The 21,414-nt window shown below is 38.8% G+C and overlaps 1 long non-coding RNA gene across 15 annotated transcripts; it reads left to right on the top strand.

The window, feature by feature from the left end:
• Positions 1 to 15,443: 15,443 nt before the first annotated feature.
• LOC110898064 lies at positions 15,444 to 20,355 on the top strand. 15 transcript variants are annotated; one of them, XR_004877174.1, is made up of 8 exons: positions 15,444 to 16,727; positions 16,836 to 16,925; positions 17,081 to 17,465; positions 17,712 to 17,836; positions 17,907 to 18,741; positions 18,944 to 18,991; positions 19,155 to 19,196; positions 19,793 to 20,355. It is a non-coding gene; the product is annotated as an uncharacterized LOC110898064 (long non-coding RNA). The 15 variants fall into 15 exon arrangements; XR_004877180.1 differs by lacking the exon at positions 19,793 to 20,355 and having other exon boundaries at positions 15,446 to 15,937; positions 16,084 to 16,727; positions 17,081 to 17,149; ... (1 more) ...; positions 17,907 to 18,991; positions 19,155 to 19,354; XR_004877183.1 differs by lacking the exon at positions 19,793 to 20,355 and having other exon boundaries at positions 15,483 to 15,937; positions 16,084 to 16,727; positions 17,081 to 17,149; positions 19,155 to 19,354.
• Positions 20,356 to 21,414: the final 1,059 nt, after the last annotated feature.

The following is a 21,414-nucleotide window of genomic DNA, read 5'->3' as shown; positions in this document are numbered from 1 at the left end:
TCCCTCGATTATTGTGCTATAGTGGTGGACGGTGGAGTAGTGGTAAAATACGAATATTGGTGAAATTTGGATGAATATGATATACAATATTGATTTTTAAAGAAAAATAGCTTAAAGATTTTACAAATGTTTGAAATTACGAAAGTGAAATTACTATCTTATATATTAAAAATATGAATGGTCATGCACAGTAAAATAATTTTTTGTTATTTTGAACGTTGTGCAAAGGGTTGGAACTGATCTGATCTGACCAAGACCCTTCATAACCGAATATCATCTTATTGATGAAATTGGGAATCACTAATCGATCTTTAAAAGGTTATGTGGTTCCGGGTCCTAAAGGTTCTGATGGATCGGGTAAAGGGTCTGAAGGGCAATAACCTTTTGAGTAAACTTTCGTTTTGCTCCCTGCGGCTTGGTCACTTTAACGGTTTTACCCTAAATCTTTAAAAATAGTCATTTTCCTCCAATAGTTTGCTATGGTTTTTCCATTTTGCTCCCCGCCTCTAACTCCATTCATTCAAATTGTCTGTTTTTCCATTTTGCTCCGAGTAAAATGGAAAACCATAGCAAACTATTGAAGGAAAATGACTATTTTTAAAAGTTTGGGGCAAAATCATTAAAGTAACCAAACTACAGGGAACAAAACAGAAGTTTACTCTAACCTTTTTGTGTAACAGGAGTTTGAAGGGCAATGGTTATGTTGATGCAACAAATACAAGACCAAGGCCTGTAGCGATATCTCCGGGGTAAAAGGGTTCAAGGTTTCGATTAGCCTAACGCAGGTCGTGGGGTCCCTCCACGTTTGTAGCACGTGGAGGCGGATCACTTTGTTATTATTCACTTTGAATTCTGGCTTGAAGGGTTCAACCCAGAATGTCTATGTTAAGTGAGATAATATTGTAGTGAGCCGAGAATAGAACAAGCATGGAGCAAGTTCTAGAGAGAAGAAGTAAGATCAGAGATCAAGGGTGATCTGAGTTGATCTGGAATGGCCGGAATGAATGGCAATAGGCTGTTATTTATAGGGAAAGAATATTCTATAAGAGGAAGCCTTTGACCAGTGATCCTTGGCTACAGTGAGGGACTTGCCCATTTGAGGGTTGAAGGGTTTAGACCTGCGGGTAAAAGCGTGTTCTCTGTGCACATACTCTCTTTTACGGCTGTGAGAGTGTTGGACACGCAGAGGGTGATGTGACAAGGCTCTGACTTGTCTTTTTACTGTTCATGACCGTTGGACTATTTCCGCACCTTTTAACCTTTCAACCTTTTAAGCTGTTGTGTTTCTAATCAGATTTATTAAGGTTTGAGCTACCCCCGTCATTAGCCCCCCAAGTCAGAGGTATTTGGGGTGTAAGCTCAAATGCTTCTGACTTTTGTACACGATTTTTATTGCTTAAAGGCTTCAAGGCTTGAAAGATTATCAGGTGTCTGAGTTTTTTGGATTTGAATTTTGAAATGATAGTTAATGTGATGGATGGCAATTTTTTGCCTTTTGCGTAATAATAATTGCCTAGACTTTACTTGATTTTTTCTTTCGATCGTCTCTTCTGGGTGCTAGCAAAGATATGTATGTGAGTTATTCTTGTCTCACTAGAGGAAGTTGAGGCTTTTTGTAAATAATGGGGGATCGATCCAAAGTTTAATCCGGTGGCTCTGGGTTTACATAAATCGTTCGATCAGTGTCCCGCTGGTTCGATTGCTCTTTATTGTTGTCATTTCGAGTTTTCCAACTTGTGTCATCCGTTTTCAGTCTTTGTTCTGAATATTTTAGAGTATTATCGTGTGTCGTTTGTTCAGTTGCGTCCTCAAGGTCTTGCTGGGATTTTACATTTTGAGGTTTTATGATAGGGTATGACCCATCGTTGTTGTTCCGATATTTCTTCCGTTTGACCAAGAACGACGATTGGGTCACGTTTGAGATATCCCAAGTTGATGTTTGTTTGACTTCCTCAATGGTTACTACCTTTGGTTCTTTGAAGGACCGATTTTTCTGGATATCGGAGTCCATTGTTCCTTTCAGGCTTGTTTGGAGGTGTCCTTATGTTGTTTTGAATGAGCTTGAACCTTTCAAACACGAGATAGATGGTTGTTGAAGTTTATTAGGGGGTGTCCTTCCAGGCTTTGTCCCTTTCCCGAACATCTTTTAGTGTTGGTGGATGTTAGCAAGTTGTGGGACAAGCCGGATCGTGACCCTGTGCTCGTGATCAAGGTATGATATTTTGTATTTTCTGCTTATGTTATATTTTATTTGTTGCAGTTATGTTTGCCTTAGACTTTATCAAGAGCGATGACACATCTGATGTTGTGTTTGGAGATGCCGAGGCTACAACCGGCGAAGATGTTGCTGTTAGGGGCACTGAACATAGGTTCGAGGGTTCAGGCTATGTGAACGTTCCCAATGTCAAGGGTTTCACCAAAGTTGTTGCTTCCAAAGTCTCTACTCGTCGTTCGAGCTGTTGTTTGATAAATACTGCTGACCAACCATCGGCTTCTGAGTCGGTGGAACTAAGTAATGACATAGAGGCTTCAGATGATTTAGAAGTTGGGGTTGGGGAAAATCAAAAAAGGACAAGGGACGACCCTTGGTGGTTTGGCGGATAAAAAGGTTATGAGCTTGAAGGGTTCCGGGAAGGGTGGTGAAGGTTCCACTAATGTTAATCTGGGGGCGTTTATGTGCCGGATTGAAAGGTCACAGTTGGTGACAGCTTCAAGCCTTCATCCGTTTGTGAGGATGTTCTTACCCACTTTGATTCTCCTGTTGTTCGAGGTTCTTGCTCGTCTATGGACGATGAACTGATGATTTTGAAAATGATGATGGGTGCTTGCAACCTTGCTACCTTGCTTCTTGAGGGTGTATCCCGATTTCGAAGAAAGGATGCAAGAATATGAAGTCTTTTCGAAGAAGAGGGATGAGATGAAATCTTCAATGGTTGCTTTGAAAGAAGCTGAGGGATACGCTAAGAGGGAGAAAGCATTGTTGTTTGAAGATTTTTAGGAATTTTCTTCCCGCACAAGACTGAATTGGAAAAGCTCTTGGAGACTGACAAGGTTCAAGTCAGGGTCGATAAGGCTGCTTTGGAGCTTCAGAAAAAAGGCCTTATTAGAGGAGAAAGAAGGGTTAAAGGCTTCACTTGCCCAGGCAACTAGTGATAATAAATGGCTCATTGAACATGAATTCCAGCAAGTGGTTAACTATCTTCTCCATTCATCGGAGTTCAAAAAGGTCTCGGGTGATGTGTACACCGAGCTTCTTGCTCATGGGAGACACCAAGATTTGTTTGCTGGTTACAAAGCTTTGTAAGCCTGGGGAGCCTTAGGAAAAGTCTTCTCTTTTTCAACCCAAAGCCTTCGAAGCTTTCAAGGAAACTGTTTTGAAGGTGGGGCATATTATTTACCCTTATGTGGGTGAAGTCTCCAAGTATTTTGGTAAACCTTTGCCTGTCTTGCAGGAGCTAAAACCCAAGGGCCTTAATGAGGTTGTTTGTAACGAAGTGTTGAAGTCCCTCTCGAAGAAACGTCCTTGCTCCGGAGATAGCGAGGAAACGTGTTCTGAAGGTGGTGAGGGCTCAAAGGGTTCAAACCTTGAAGCCTCCGAGGCAGTGGGTGCAGTAGGGAGGAAAAAGAGGAAGGCTAAAAAGACCCAAGATGATGGAGGTTCGAAGAAGGATGATGCATCAAAGTCTACCATCCATGACGTTGCTAAGTGAAGAAGAAACCTTAATTCATAGCTTTCTTAGCATGTCGAATAATGTTATGGGTTGTTTGTTTGAACATCTTTTTATTTTAAAGGAACCGTCTAGATCCCTTGGTGGTTAAAGCCTAGAAGGCTTGTGGACAATGTTTTATGTTTGATGGCAAGTATGGCACTTGCTATCTTTAACTTATCTTGCTATGTTGTTCTATTTGTTTCCTTGCGTTTTCATTGATTTTGCATGTTGTCTTTGTTTTGGGTGGTGCATCTTATGTTATTTATACCTTAAAGGGTTCAGTGCTGCAGTCACTTAGCCTTAGGATATTTTTAACAAGAAGATACAACCTCTATCCTATGTATGACATTCACTTAGAGTCTTTTTGGTTCGTAAGCCAATGTTTGGGCTTAAGGAACATTTGGTGTAGGCTGTTCAAACCCGTCTATGAGACATGTTTTTCAAGATTTCTATGAGTCTCATGGAGTTGTATTGATTTAGGAACTCACCCCTTATATAGGTCCATTCAACCCTTGAACCTATTGAGCGATGTGGCCTGGGAGCTCATCCCCTTACATGGCCCTTGCCATGGAGTTTCTTGCTAGGTTCTCAACCTGATTATAGGATAGAAAGACAAATTTTGATTTATCGTTTATTCATTTCAAAGTATTTTGATTACTAGGGGAATATAACAACTTTTATGAACTATTTGTAATACGTTTTGGTTAAATATGGAACCTTTTAAGGTTTTTGCCATTCCAATGGCGGGGAAGCTTTTTGCCTTGCGGACCTGCCAGCTTGTATGATCCCCCTTTGTGGGCTTTTAAGGATAGTGTATGGCCTTTCCTACTTAGGGCCAAGCTTTCCTTGGATTTCTTTCTTGCAGGCATCATTATTTCGAAGCACAAGGTCCTCAGGCTTGAAGCGTTCATGCTTCACCCGTGTATTGTAATATAATTCCCTGTTTTGCTTGTACCTTGCTTTTTGTATGGCTGCTTGATCACGATCCTCTTCAAGGAGTTTCAAATTCAACATCGTCTCTTTCTTATTTGGCTTGAGGTCGATGTTAATTGTTCTTTGTGTTGTTGCTCCGATTTCAACTAGGATTACAGCCTCTGATCCAAACACTAGGCTGTAGGGTATTTTCTTTGTGGCTCGTTTTCTCGGTTGTTTGAATTTCCAATAGCACATTGGGAAGCTATTCGAGCCAGTTGTTGTCGTATCTTCCTAATCGAGATTTAATCCCTTGAACAATGTTGTGGTTTATCCTATCAACCTGGCCATTGGATTGTGGGTAAGCTACCGAGCTGAATACTTGAGTTATTCTAAACTCCTTGCACCAGGAGCTAGAAGGTTTCTCGGCAAACTATTTCCCGTTATCCATGACTAGTACCCTTGGAAGCCCAAAACGATAGATTATGCTTTCGAAATCAATGACATGTTTCCCTGAGATTTTTTCCAATGGTTTTACTTCTGGTCACTTGGTGAAGTAATTCACGGTTACCAATAAGAGCTTGACTCCTCATTTGGCTAGTGGGGATGGACCTACAATGTCTATACCCCACTTGTGAAATGGCCAAGCCAAGGAGATGGGAACGGGGTCATGTTTGGGGCTTTTGGGTACCAGAGCATGTAACTGACAAGTTTCACATTTTCGCAGTTGTTCGGAGGTATCTCGATGCATGGAAGGCCAAAAGTGTTCGAGGTTTATCAACTTTGACACTACCGATTTTGGGCCACAATGAGCTCCACATATCCCTTCGTGAACCTCTTTGATCAGATATTGGCTTTGTTTTAGGTCAACGCATCGAAGTAGTGGTGCAAGGTATCCTTTTTTGTAAAGGATATATCCTTGTAACACATACTGCCTTGACTTGATACGAAACCTTTCAGCCCTAGTCTGGTCATTAGGTAATTCACCGTTTTTTGGGAACTTTTCAATGGGAGTCATCCAATTTGGCCCTTCTTTGGTGATCACATCTTGAAACTCGTGTTTTTTGGATGGATGGTATTTTTAATACCTCAACTAGTATCTTCTTGGTGAGATGTGCAAACCTAAGAGATGCAGGCTTGCTTACTGCATCAGCTCTCTTGTTTTGAGATCTTGGAATTTATTTGATGGCACATGTTTGAAATGTGTTAATCGATTCCTTTGATTTATTTTGGTACTTATTCATGTTGGGTTCTTTTTCTATGTAGATGTTATTGTCTAAGCCTGAGAGAGTCTGTGAGGACTTGAAGCTTTTGAACCTCCTTTTCTATGGCTATGTAGTTGTCACTTACTTGGTATGAAACAAGCAACGAGTCTGTGAAGACTTGAAGCCTTTTGACACCCATATTTTTTGCAAGCTTGAGCCTAGCAATCAATGCTTCATACTCAGCTTCGTTGTTTATAGTCTGAAATTCAAGATGAAGGGCATACGTGAATTCCAATTCGTTAGGATCAATTATAACTAGCCCTGCTCCTGACCCTTCAATGCTGGAAGCTTTGTCGGTAAAGAGCTTCCAGGTATCAGGGTTGGAGGGTTCAGCTGCAGTTGTATTAAATTCTGTTATGGCTTCTTTAGGGACTTACAAGATGAAGTCAGCCAAGATTTGAGCTTTGGCAACTTTTCTCAGGACATAGGTGATTTTGTGTTCACCCAGTTTCACAACTCATTTGGCTAATCGTCCGGAATTTTCTTGTTCTTCAAGCACATTCTTAATTGGTTAGTCAATGATCACTTGTATCGGGTGTGACTGAAAGTACCTTCGAAGCCTTCTAGCCGTTTGGACTAGGGCTAGAGCAAGTTTTTTTTTAAAGAAGAATATTTGATTTCTGCTAATTTTGAAGTTTTGAAAAGGTAAACGGGTATCTGAACTTTGTTTCGTTCAATGATTAGAGCCGTACTTATGGTATTTTCAGCAATCGAAAGGTAGATAGAGGTCGTTCCTCCTGTTTCTGGAGCCGAAATTGCTGGGAGTGAAGCCAAGTGTTGCTTCATTTGGTTGAAGGCTTCCTTTTGAGGTAAAACGCTTCAAAGCTGTAAGCTTTCCATTGAAAGTCTTTCTTGTTAGCACATCCTTTGAGGGTTGGCTTTTATGCTTTGTTTCCCCATGATGTGCCCTAAAAACGAGCACTTGACTGGATTAAGCTTTCATGTTTATCTTTCTCGAGGTTTGGAAGGTTTCTTTTATGTCATTGAGCATTTGGTATTCCGGTTTGCTCTTGATCATCAAATCTTCAACATAAGCTTCTATGTTCTTGCCAGTTTGTTCGGTAAACGCTTTGTCAACCAGGCGTTGATAAGTGGCACCTGCGTTTCTTAAAACAAAAGGCATTTTTTGGTAGCAAAATATGCCTTTATCAGTGTGTAATGCAGTTTTTATTCGTCTTCTTCTTTCATTAGGATCTGATGGTAACCCTTTTAGGTGTCAAGAAAACACGAGAAGCCCGTGAGTAAGTTAACCTTGAGGTCTATCCAGGGCAGCAGGTAGCAATCCTTTGGGCGTGCTTTGTTCAAGTCTTTAAAATCGATATACATTCTCCACGACTTGTCGGGTTTTTAAACCATTACCGGATTGGCCACCCATGATTGATACTTGACCTCTCGAAGGGTTCCGGCTAGAACAAGCTTTTCCATCTTTTGGCATTCTGCAAGGCTTCTTTTAGGGGCTTGACTCTGTTTCTTTTGTATAATGGGCTTAACATCAGGTGGGATCCATAACTCATGTTTCAACAATGCTATGAGGGATGCCGGTCATATCTTCGGGGCATCAAGCAAATATATAGTGCAAGAGCAGCTTTTCAAGGTATGAGAGGATTTCATTGTAAAGGTTAGTTTTTACCCTTATCCCCTGTTGAGGATATTTTGGGTTTATGTTCAACCCTTGTTCATCGTCTTCGTCCTTTCTTGAGCTTTCCCCTTCAACCACAAAAGCTTCTTGGGTAGGTTGAAGGGTTGCTATCCCTTTTTCAGTGGGAAACTTCACAGTGCCTTGACCAACTACAACTGCCATTCCGAACACATCTTGCCCTAGCCTTCCTATGATGATATCATAGTTGGAAGGGATATTGATCACCGCAGAAGTGAGTTGTTCGGTTCGTCCCTTTGTTCTTTCGTTGAACAAACATAATAGGTTATTTGGCCTAATGGCTTGATAGGTATGTCTGCGATACCTTCGATGGAGGATTCAGGATGTTGAAGCTTTGAACGCTCATCGTCGCTGAGAGGGTTAAAGCGTTTCAAGCTTTTCATCAGCTGAGAGGGTTAAAACATTTCTCAAGCATGATTTTGGAGGATTCAGACTGTTGAAGCTGCTCATCGTCGCTGAGAGGGTTAAAGCGTTTCAAGCTTTTCATCAGATGAGAGGGTTAAAGCTTTATTTTCAAGGTCGACCATGTTCACTTCCTACTTTTATTCTTCAACCATTTTGTCCTTGACCCCTTTTACCAAGTGAGCCAGTTCGTAGTTGACGGCTTTTTCGATCCTCTTTTTGGTTTGAAGCAATTATTGGTATGGTGACCTTTCTATTCGTGAAACTCACAATACTGGCTTGATTATTCCAGTCTTTTGTTTTTTTTTTTTTTGGCAAAGGTTGAGGAGGGCGGAAGCTGTGTTTTACCTCTTGGGTTGCCAAGATCTCATGCGAAGTCTTGGTTAAGGCTATAAAGTTTATGGTTTTTTCTCGGCTTGGAGGGTTCCGGCCTTCAGGCCTTCTGGAATCCGAACCTTTGAACCGTTTGTCATAAGAGCCATACTGGAAGCTCTAGTTAAGAGGTTTTTTTTTTTTTTTTATTATTTTTTATATATACAGCTTATTCTCCTCGAATGTGGGCTTTAGCCCTTTTGATTGCTTTTTCAAGGGTTTTGGGCAGGCATTTATTGAGGTCTCTTGTGAGATATTTGGAATTTAGCATTCATGAACCCTACGACCCTAATTTTTTCATCGGCGTAAGTTAAACCTTCCTTCTTGTAACTTTTGATGAAGTCTCTAAGACTTTCATCATCACATTGTTTGGTCTGGAAGATTACCGTGGCGTCATTGACATGCCTCTGTTGTTATAGGGAACTTTTGCTAAGATCGTCAAAGGTCTGAACGCTTCGTCCAGGAAGGTCATTGAACCATATGCCAGAAGGCCCTTCAAGGGTTTGCATGAACATGAGACAACATTCGGAGTTGGGTCATTTTTCAATTCTTGCAGTCTCGACAAAGATTTGGAGGTAGTCTTTAGTACCGTGATGGCATCTTTATCTGGGTTTAAAATTCCTACTCAACAATTTGTTGGGAGAAGCAAGACAAGTTGTTGGGCTTGTAAGGTTTTGAGAGGTATTTTGCTACCCTTGAAGCTGGGTTACCGTTTGAGGTACCCTGGTGAGTGGTTGGCACTTGGTTGATGAAGTTAAGGTTAAATCCTTGAAGGCTTTCTGTGTCATCATCCAGCTTTCATGTGCTGCAAAGGAAATTGTGTCGTCATCTGTGTCATGAGCTAGGGCATAAGGTTAAAGCCTTAAAGGCTTTCTGATGGTACTCATAAAAGATGACATTATCTGTGTCATAAGGTTAAAGCCTTAAAGGCTTACTGCATAAGTCATTCCCATGTATGTCCTCATGACCGCACCTCGAGCCAAAGGCAGGGTGGCCATGGCTTGTTTTCACGAAGTAGCAATGGGAGGGGGAACACTTGAAGCTGGTGACTGCCATAATTGATCAAGAGTGGTTTTATGCCCCATAGGTGCACCGGTTGTAACGGGTTGGGAGGTAAATAAGGGGAAAACGGTTAGACTTGGCCTCCCAAAACCTTAAAGGCTTGAGTGGTTGGTATGTCATACTGGGACCAGCTTCAAGGTAAGATGTGGCTGAACGTGAGCTGCTAAAAGGAAGAAATGGACGGCCAGGTGATAATGAGGGTTCAGACTCCTCATAATTTAGTCTTATTCTCACCTTTTTTCCCTTTCTAAGCTCACATGCTAGTTGAGAAGAAATCTCAGTTGTAAGAAATTTCTAGCTACTCCCTTGGGTGTTAGATCTATGTGTTCCGGTGTATGCATTGCATCGATTTGAGTAGTTGCAACCCCTGAACGAGATGGGGTTGGTGTTTGAAAAGAAGTGAACTCCGGGAACATGTCCCAGTGTTGTACTTCCGGGAGTAGAAAGAGATATAGATTTGACAGGTGAGATCCGACCGGAACTTGGTGTTAAATCGGTGTTGTTAGGAACCTGATTTACTTGACTGAGAGACTCGCTTTCAGACATGATGTAAAGAGAAAATGGAGCTACACAACTGTTCTTTAAGATAAAGTTAGCGGCGTAGCCCCACGGTGGGCGCCAACTTGTTGATGCAACAAATACAAGACCAAGGCCTGTAGCGATATCTCCGGGGTAAAAGGGTTCAAGGTTTCGATTAGCCTAACGCAGGTCATGGGGTCCCCCCACGTTTGTAGCACGTGGAGGCGGATCACTTTGTTATTATTCACTTTGAATTCTGGCTTGAAGGGTTCAACCCAGAATGTCTATGTTAAGTGAGATAATATTGTAGTGAGCCGAGAATAGAACAAGCATGGAGCAAGTTCTAGAGAGAAGAAGTAAGATCAGAGATCAAGGGTGATCTGAATTGATCTGGAATGGCCGGAATGAATGGCAATAGGCTGTTATTTATAGGGAAAGAATATTCTATAAGAAGAAGCCTTTGACCAGTGATCCTTGGCTACAGTGAGGGACTTGCCCATTTGAGGGTTGAAGGGTTTAGACCTGCGGGTAAAAGCGTGTTCTCTGTGCACATACTCTCTTTTACGGCTGTGAGAGTGTTGGACACGCAGATGGTGATGTGACAAGGCTCTGACTTGTCTTTTTACTGTTCATGACCGTTGGACTATTTCCAAACCTTTTAACCTTTCAACCTTTTAAGCTGTTGTGTTTCTAATCAGGTTTATTAAGGTTTGAGCTACCCCGTCATCAGGTTACATCTTCCCTTTTTTACCATGGTCACCAAAGAATTCCTCTTTTTAGCCACCCTTTGTTTCTAGGCATGTGATTTGGTAACGGTTTCGTCATTCTCTTCACTCAAAACATTTTACGAATCTATTATGTATACATCACAACATATACATATTGCCTTTTGGGTACCGGTATCTCATTGATTTTAGGTTTTTCTTTTCTTTTCTTTTTTTTTTTTTTTTTTTTTTTTTTTTGCTCATTATGACTCTTAACAAAGAGTACACAAACTCATAAATTGTTAATCATATAACTTGTGCATCGGTATACTTTTTTGTGTACAAAGTTATTTGAAGTATTCTTTAAACCATTTTCACTTGCACGGTCAGCTTTTTAGTATGTGTAAATATTTAGTTATAGTGTTATTGATAACAGATAGGTACACAAGTCGAAATATATTACCAACGTAAATAGAGGTTGAATGTGAAGTGTAATTTAATAAAGTAAATAAAACTAGGGTTAAGACCCATCCGCGTTGCGGCGTGGGTACATCGTAAACATTGAATGGATTAGTCCAAACGTTATATGATGCATTAACCATATGAAAACACACATTTTGACGTATCCAGTTGAACTCAATGTAACCTGTATAAGCATTGTGATTGGATCAAACCTAAAGTAAATCAAATTCATATCGAATAATCATAACGTATTATATGTGAACCAACTCATACATAGAAAACGTAACAAGTATGAAGGAAAATATGCACATGTAATCAAAATGGATTAATTAGAGTTTTTGAAAAAAGGGGAGAAAAAGAAACCATAATTTGATTCCACTCGGTTCAAAACAAACTTTACGAAACATACATAAAATAAACACGAAAACATATTATATTTGACCTGAATCATTTCCCAAAAAAGTTTACGTCGAAACGTAGAACAACTTGAATTTATACCAAAACGTACATAAAAATACGCACGTAAAAATGGTTTCTTTAAACGAAAACGTATTATATTTGACTTGACTCGTCTATAAAAAAAAGTTTAAGTCGGAATGTAGAACAGATCATATTTATACATACCAGTACATATAATATGCATGTAAAAAATAGTTTTTAAGTAAAGGAAGTATAGGTGTAAACCGAAACAAAATATTAGTAAAAAAATTAATAGGTTAAAAACGTTCGTAAAACCGTGCCAAGTAGCACCAATACCACAATGACATCGACTCTCAACATCGTAAAAAAAAAGTAGATAAAATGGTAAAAATTACACTGAACGAAAAGCAGACTAAAATCGTTAAACCACGCACACCCGTTACAGTGTGTTAATGCGAAGAAATTAATCAGAAACGTAAAACGTAGAAAATAATAACTTAGTCTGTAACACCCCAGTGTTTCGAAAGTCAAAGTCAAAGTCAAGATTGGAGTCAAAGGAAGAAAAGATTACTAATTGCAATCTGTCTTTCCTTGCTCAATTCCTGTTTTGACTGTTTATGGCCTATTTTATGTTACGTTAGTTGTATTATGTGGAGTAATTAATTACAATCGAAGTAATCGAATATTTACCGCTACAAACTGCTTTACGACTGTGAATAATAGGAAGTAACAATGCGATAAAGTCAATTAAACGCTAATCGAACTAATCTAGTCGACATCGCGCTCGCAACTCGAATTACGCATTTTGGTGATTATTATACGTGTGTGTGTGCCTTGTGTGCTACTTGTGCATGTTTATTTATGTATTGTGTGGTAAACAATCGAATCGCAATCGAACTCAATCGCAATCGAATCGCAATCGCAAAACGAAAATGAATTAAGGATTATTGTATAATAAGTGGTGGAGAAGAGATAGTGCGAGATATGAGTGGTTGGGATTAAAAGTAATTTGAACAGGAAACTCTATCGCATTCACATCGCTCGCAATCGAAATCGAAATATCTAAAATCGTCGCGCCGCGCACTCGAACTAGATGCCAGCCGGCCGGATTGCCATCCGACCGGGCTGCCATCCGGTCGGTGTGCCATCCGACCGACCTGTCATCCGGGTGTGGTGTCATCCGACCGACCCACCCTTTCCTCTTTTAGAATCCTATAAATACCCATGTCACTCTCACACTTTCCATTTCTGGAAATCCTCTGACCGAACAACACGCTCTCCTCACCTTTTCTCAGATTTCTCTCAATTCAGGTAAGATCTCGACCTAAATCTTGTACTTTCTTGATCTACACGCACTCCTACACCTTTCTATCTTTTGAATCTTAACTTTTAACCGTGAAATCACCAAGATTCAAGGTGTTCTAGGATGACGTCATCATGTGTTCTTGAAGAACTTCATGTTTTGGCTTCAATCAACCAAGAACAACTTTGATCTAACCGATTTCCACATAAACAAACAAAGATCTCTAGTAGATCTAAACATTTTCACCGAAGAAAGGATTGAAAGATGGTTTTCCAACTTTCTTTCAACTCTTTTACACTCAACACACTCAAAACCGGTGGAATCGGATCTTGTGTCGACGTACTACTCATTCATGTGGTTGTGGCTCAAGATCTGCATTCTAGCCACGAGGTTTACCGATTTCGGGTTAAACATGGAACACCGTCACAAAAAGTTAACTGACCGGATCTGGGTGATTCCTGTCCGATCAGAAGCACCAAGTAGTGAAAAGGTTACTGTTGTTTTACACGATATCAAAATGCCTCGATAAAAACAACAAATAATCAAAACGACCAAGTGAAAGACGAACGGAATGACCATCACGGAGTGACTATCCGACCGGACAGCCATCCGCACGAATTGGCCGCCCGAACGACCGACACTTTGGGTCCCACATTTGATCAACCTCATTTAAAGTTGAGTGTTGACGAATTGTTATCCGATCGGACTACCATCCGACCGGATTACTCTTCGGATCATGAGATACTTGACTTTAACACTTAATCGATTTTTCAACATGTTCAATGCACTAGAGATGCCACCCGACCGGACTGCTGTCCGATCGAGTGACAACCGGCTGTGAACTTGTTCTCACTGAAGTGTCAACCTATCGGATTTCCGTCCGATCAGACAACCGACCGATCGATCGACCTGAAGGGTAGAGATACTTCAACGTTTTCAGAGTTAAATGCTTGGTTGGTCCTTATGGTTTGCAAAAATTGCAGACTTGGTCCCAGTGGTTTAATAATTACATGCGTGGTCCCAAAACTTGTCAAAAACGCACTCGCTTGGTCCCTTGCCCTAACATCTGTTAGATTTCTCAATTAAGTGTATGTAAAATTACTAGATTACCCCTAAACGATTAAAAAAGAAAAAAGAAAAAACTAAAACTAATGGGACCCACCTCTCATCTTCATCCACACATCTTGCACATACCCACCTTCAACCCAGCACCACCGCCATCTCCACTGTCACACCCCAACCAATGGCGGAAACATCGGGATGAGACGAAGTGTGAAGATTGCTCGAGACATCATAACGCTATTTGTGACAATAATTTAATAATCCAAATTTCATTTCCAAAATAAATGTCAAAACATTACAAGAAAAGCAAATAACAACATTGTTCAACATAACATAAACAAAATTGATACAACACTTTAAACCTAAACGTCTAAGTGAGTATTTAGGCATCTTTGCTATCCGTTTTCATTTCATCATCATCAACCTGTAACATGTTTAAAAATACAATTCAATGCAAAAGCAAAGGCGAGTATACAAGTTTGGTACGTACATAGCATAAGTTAAAAAGTGTGATCAATTCCTCATGGCAAGCATATGATTCAAGATAAACCTTAAATATGGCATGTGTCTAACATATCAAACCAAGAAAACGCAATATGCTCAAGACATAACCTCAAGTTTACGGGCGGGTCGTTAATCCTATAGCTCTAAAATTGGCAAATGTTACAGTCTCCCCTACTTTAGGAGATTTCGTCCTCGAAATCTAAGATTAACGTATTTTCATAAAAATTTAGAACAATCCACATGCCATACTTAGTTAACAAGATTAACATATCCCTGGCATGTGAATACACAGGTCAACCCATGGTGTATGTTAAGGTGTGGCTTCTTACGAAGTTAATGACAAGTTTATCACATAAAGTTTCACCCAAGTAACACGAATCCAGTATAACATATTAGCATGCACGTGAAATAAATTCCAAATTTTTTTTTGAAAAGGGACGTTCAATCATTTGAGAACGAAGAAAAGTTGGTAACTACCTCCGAGGTAAGGGAATCACCCCTAGCTCATTGGTGAAGTTGGAAAGTGAGCGGAGCTAATCATCAAGGTTAGGGAATCACCCCTATCTTGATGATAAGTTTCCATTTTTTTTGGGAATATGAGTATTAACAAGCATCAAGATGTATCAAAGTATTCATATATAATGTATTATTTTGTGCATTGCATAAGAATATGTTCATGTGTAAGTTTTTTGATAAGTAAACATGTTACACCCCAAAAGTGGTAAAAGTAAAAAGGGGGAAATACGAGTATACTCACAGTGGTTGCGTATAAGAGTTCCTTGTAATAACGCAAGAGTAAGGATTGGAGAAATTCCAAGAGAACGAATGAAATGGTTATCCTAAACGATAACGATCTTGTTAATATACGCGTGTTAAATACAATCCCTAACATTTTAAGTTTACAATTTAATTAGTTAAGAATTTTATTTTATCACCTTATTACATTAAAGATAAAAGAGTTTAAAATAATGTGTTAGTCATTTTTAGTCATTACAAAATTTAATGTTGTAATAAGAGTCAAAATAAATTGTCAAACCATAGATGTAATAGTTTAAATTTTAAAAGGGAAAAGAGTTTCAAATAAAGTTGTTAATTACATTCTAACATTATTGATAGATCTGTTAGCTATTCATATATGTTAATAGATAAACTGAATGAACAGTGTTAAACACTGCTCATTGGAGGATTTAGGCGGTGATGAGTCATCATCACATAAACACCTGCCCTAATTTACCACCATCGAGTCATCCATGAAACCCAAGTCATACATATCTTGATTGGTTCACAAGGGCGGTGCCTTCAACCCTCCAGTCCATATTTAAGGTGGTGAGAAAGAGGTGTCGATTGATGATGGTGGAACGGTTAACGGAGGAGCACCGCCGCCCCTTCCGTCCATCTTGTCTGATCGACGCCTATCCCGTCTTCAATCTCCTCGGCTGAGCGCCTGTTTAGTGAACACCCGTCGTTGCCGGCGGCCATTTGAGTCTGATTCTGGCAGCAACGGCTATTCCGATGGAGACCTATTGTTGCCGGCGGCCATTTGAGTCTGTTTCTAGCGGCGACGGCCTTCAGATTTCTCCATGGTAACCTCTTTTTATCTCCATTCTTGAGTTTTATACTTTTAGAGCTTTTGGTATAATGCATGACTTCTCTAATTTGAGAACTCTTTGGATCTGTAAAGCCTAAAGAATTTCTGGTGTTAAACCCTAAGTCTACTATGAATTTCTAGGGGTGGAGTTTCATTGTTGATATCCAGTAATCTTGATTATTGGGTTCTGAAATATGAAATCCGGTGATCATGAAGTTGTAAAGGTGGAATCTTTGCATGTTAGGAGGTCTTTGTTCCTGAATGGGGTCTTTGATTTGTGTTGTAGTCTTTGTATCTGAATGGGGAATTTGATTGTACCACCGTATCGAAACCGTAAGTTAGTCTTTGTTTTTGCAACCTCCGTTGCAGCCATTATCAACCAATTGAACTTCACCCGGCCTGTTGGAATTAAGGGTATATGGAACTGAAAGTTATATTTGGTCGTTGCGTACCGAGTTCGTTTGCTGGCTATGATGACTTTGGTAAAAAAAAAAAAAAGTTGAGGTTTGATGTTGCATAGCAAGGATGGCGAGTGCAGTGTTTGCTACTAGCAACCTGTTATACAGCTATGACAACCTCAATACCTATTCTGAGCCGTCTATTACAAGTCATTTAAAAACCAAAAGGAGTTCCAGTCCCATAAACGACCTCATTAAAATGAGTGAATCATTTCCGTTTGAATGGATCAGTAAAAATGGAAAGAAGGGTTTCATGTAACTTCAGTGACTACAGCTAGCAGTCGTTGGGGTGTTGTGATGTCAACAAACGCAAGAATTTTTTACCAGGTATTGTTATGTGCTTTTAATCTTTTATCGAGCATATAAAAGTTATAGCATAATGTTAAATTTGCAAATTTGAATGCATATTGTTAATATTTTGGTAAGTAACAACAGTGCATTTGAGTGCAAAGTAAATTATGACGAAGAAGATTATTAAGGAAGGTGATGGGTATGAAGCACCTGTTAATGGTGATCAAGTTGAAGGTAATTTTATATTTTTTAACTCGGACTCTTCATGAGTTGAGCTCGAGTCAGGTGAGCTCAAGCATGGTTCGAATTTTCAACCAAGCTGGCTTGATTCAACCTGGCTTGAATTTTAAACTGAATTAACTATTTGAACTGGCCTCGGCTACTTGCAGACCGGTCACGTGGTCGTGCGGTGACAGGTGACAGAATCAACCTTCAATATCACTGTTCTTACTTCTTTGGTATGGATCTTTATTGTTGTACATGGATTATAATGTGGAGAATGAAATACGACAAGGAGTGGAGAAGTATTTCATTGTGAATTACATCACACTTGACATCTTGCGTGCTTTTTTTCACTATGTTTTTTAATTAAATATGGATAATGAATTGTGATCCCTATGGGTCGAGTGGAAAATATGAGAACATAGTCTTGCGTTGACAACAATTTCATTGTTCTTGTAGACCACCAGGGACACGTCTTGCATCGCTTAAACAAATTTACTACTAGACACGAGTAGTTGTTGACCCGTGATTTTTCCGCCGCAACGCGCGACGGTATAACACTAATCTAATCTAAATATATCAAAATCTATTAATAGAGGATTTGAATGAATAGTGATACTGAAAATCACAACCGTCCGTTTTGATCCCACGGTTTAGATAAGTGAAGGTTCCACGCGTCTCCTCCAAAGCCTTTCAGATTTCATTAGTGAATTAAATCTGAAAACAAAATGTTCAATTAAAAACATGAGTACTTAATTAGTGCGTAAAAAGAAGTGATAACGGATTTGATTTTTACAGGTCCTGGTTGTTCGTCAGTTGTAGAAAGGGCATTTATGAACCAGTGTCCATTTGGTGGAGAGTGATTATAGCTGGAAAACGGGTTGGATCCGCAATTTAGTTTTGGGATTATTTCGAGAAGATATGTAAGTTTGTGTTTATTCATTAATTTAATTGTTAAGTGTAGCATAATTGTTATTTCATGAAACTTTGCAGTTTCAAGAGAATGACACTGCTTGGACGCGCTTTTAGTGTTACCTGAGGCATGTGACTTTCATTTCTATAGCTATTGACACAGGTCACAACTTATGCTGGTATTGCATGGCTTTTTTTTATCAATGACAGCCTGTAATTGTCAGGAAATCGTTTTAGTGTGATTCACGTGTATGACCCGTTGGCCGTTACCATCCCGTCCATTAGTATGTCATATAAGATTACCAAAAATGTTTATCTTTTCATTTATAAACAAACGATTCTGGAGATCTTATGCCTTCAAAATGGACTTTTGGGCGAATTTCAACCTATTTTATTCATAACTAACTTTTGCCATAATTTACCAGTAATCAAGGTGAATAATTTAATTTAATTGTCTATTATATATAATTTACATGTTTATTCCTTCTGAGTACGACTCCCATACAATTCTTCGGAGAGCTGGAGTAGCGTATATAAAGGGGTGATAGAAAGCAAACCTAAACGATGCTTAAAATATCTGCAAAAAATATGCTTTCACAATCGAACATAATAGAAAAAATGTTGAGGCAACCTGCTGTTTAAAACCATCATAGAAATGAATAATGGAATCAAGAGAACTGGAGGAGATTAAAGGCGAAGCGTACAGGTGCTAGAGGAGATTAAAAGCGAAGCGTACTGATGCTATAGGGGATTAAAGGCGAAGCGTACGAGTGCTAGAAGAGAAGATGAAAGGTGAAGAGTACGGATGGGCAAATAGTAGAAGTCAAGTTTGGGGACTGAATCAAGAGAACTGGAGCAATTTCACAGGCCTGGACTTTGGCTAATGCACCTGGGTTTCTTTTTATTCTGCTATATGGTATATTTTTTTTGTTTGGTTTCATCCTTTAAACCTTTCACCTTTTTGCAGCACTTCGAAAGAAAATAAAAAGACTTGATAAGGATTGTTTTGCTCATTTTTGAACTTATTTCGTTTTTTCATTGGGGAACTTCATAAGTTAGAGAATTTGATTAAAATGATGGTTAGTTTACTATGTGTTCTAAGCGTTTTGCACTTCCAGATGAGGTTGTTGGGTCGAAGATCGCACGTAATGGTTAGAAGATATAATGTGAGTTTGTTGTTATAATTTATAATCTTTATACTTCTGGACTGAAGATTGCACGTTTGATTCGAAGATACACACACGATGAGTTTGTTTTTATATAGTATAAGTTTTATATTGATATAGCTACAAAAATAGGTTGACATTTGATCATTTGATGTGTTTATAGATGTGGCGGCAGCGGTCAGGTTATGAGATCTAAGAGGAAAAGGTCAAGTTATAAGATCCTAGATCTGTCTCTCTATTCACAGTTTTGAAGTTATTGGAGTTAAAAGTAAACATATATCAGCTATAACATGAATTCCCCTCTTGCAACAACCTGTGTCATGCTAACAAGGCAAAAAAAAAAACATATTGTAATCGCGCAACGCGCGACAATGGATAACACTAGTTGTAGTAATTAACAACTTAAGTTTTACTTTTATAAAAATAAGAATAAATAAATAAATAAAAATAAAGAGGCTAATGCATTTTTTTATGGATAAAAGAAAAGAAATGGAATTAGTCATTTCTTTATAGTTCATCTTTTTCATAAAAATAACCATCAAAACCATAACTCTTTCTTATCGTTTATCATAAACATGGCTTATGATATTCATTTTACATCTTCCTTTTGATTTTCTTTTTTTGTGATATCCACTACAGTAGTAAAGTTGAGAGTTAAATGGTTTTTACTATATTAACACACTAACTTAAATGTCTACTTCATAAAGAAATATAACAGAACTCGTGGTCAACTGTTTACATGTAATCCTCATAGTTTCAGTTAGTTGAATTATAATGAGGAACGAAAATGCATATCAACAGGAGATTAACGAAGAAGAAAGAAAGAAAAAACGAAAGGATAAGAAGGTATACCGAACACAGACAAGCCGCAAGTTCTGATCGTCTTCTCCGATCGTCCGGCAGGTCTTGATCTTTTCGGTGGATTAGTTTGGAGCCCCGGTGAAACGTACGGGTGAAACAGAGGTTTGCGGTGTCGTCTTCGATGCGTTTCGATGTCCGGCGAAGGTTCAACAGTGAGAGAGAGAGAGAGAGAGAGAGAGAGAGTTGCGGCTTCTTTGAAAGAAGGATATGTTTGGTATTCCGGCGACTGGAGGTGCTCTCCGGCAAGGTTGAACGAAGAGGTGTTTTGAAGGTGTGAGGGTGTCAAAAATAGGTTGTATGAGTTTGTGGGGCTTGTTAGATGTTGTTTATGGAAACGAACTATGATATGGAAACGCGGAAATAACGTCAAATCCCGAGAAATCAGCGAAGTAAATAGATGAGGAAGGAAGACAGCGAGTTATGTGCTGTTGTTGGGCGGCAAAGATGAAAAGGCTTTGCTCTCTTATTGGCTTGATTATAATTAGTTTATTATTTTTTCTTAACTTGCATAATAGTCCCTTGACTTTAGAGATTTAGTTAACTAAGTTAACTTATATTGCAAAACAAAAAAGTAACTCTAAAACTAGTAAAACTAACTAGTTTATATAAAAAAAAATTAGATTTGCCATTAATAATTTAATTTAATTAATTAACTCTCAACGGTTAATTAAATTTGCGAAACAAATTTTCTATGGTTTAAAAGTTAGGATCCGGGTTTCGAACCGGGTAGAATTTCTGGATATTCGTTTTTGACGGATGTTACAGTCTCCCCTACTTTAGAAAATTTCGTCCCGAAATTTATTCAAGGGGAAGACTTGAAAAGATTTTGGCAAAAGGATGATTGTTTAAAATTGAGACTTTGGAGTTTGAGATTTTTTTGATAAAGTATGAAATTTTGAAGAACAAAGAGATAGGTTTGTAAGAGAGTTCGTTTGTCTAAAATGGTTTGGGCATCAAACATAAGTGAAAACGTGTACGTGCGTGCATAGGCCAAAAGGACTTAAACAGTTTTGAATAACTCAAATTGGAGATGTATTAAAAATGTGTCGTATTTAAGAAAGAAAATTTTTTATAAAACGATTTGTATTTGATGAAAAGTGAGGTAGTTTGCATAGAATGTTTTAAGGTAGTATAAGACCATATATTCATAAATTGCTTTTCGAGTGGAACAAGAAAGTTTGGCACTTTAAATAAAGTATTAACGGCCTACTAAATACGTTTAAACAAGAATAAAAAATAGGAAGATGGTTTTAAAGGTAATGAGATAAGTTAGGATGCGATTGATTGAACAAGCTTGATTGTGAACGAGGTTTGTATGAAAGAAAAGGATAAAGGAGATTAATAAGAGTATAGAAATGAACGAATGACTCTTAAAGAGTGCAAGTATAATAATGGCATTAGTGTTGGATAGATGAACGTAGTATGTTAAGAATGAAGTCTCGTCGTGGATAATCGGATATAATGCGTTGTGAGTTGTTTAAAGTTGTATTAGGTTTAAATGGGTCTGTAAAACACCGAATTTCTCATGACACGTTTTACGAAAGTTCGGTAACGTGGCGAAA

The sequence above is a fragment of the Helianthus annuus genome, chromosome 13 (genome assembly GCF_002127325.2).
Source record: "Helianthus annuus cultivar XRQ/B chromosome 13, HanXRQr2.0-SUNRISE, whole genome shotgun sequence".
NCBI lineage: Eukaryota > Viridiplantae > Streptophyta > Magnoliopsida > Asterales > Asteraceae > Helianthus > Helianthus annuus.
Note: the sequence above shows the minus strand (reverse complement) of the source record. Positions and strands in the feature narration are given on the sequence as shown.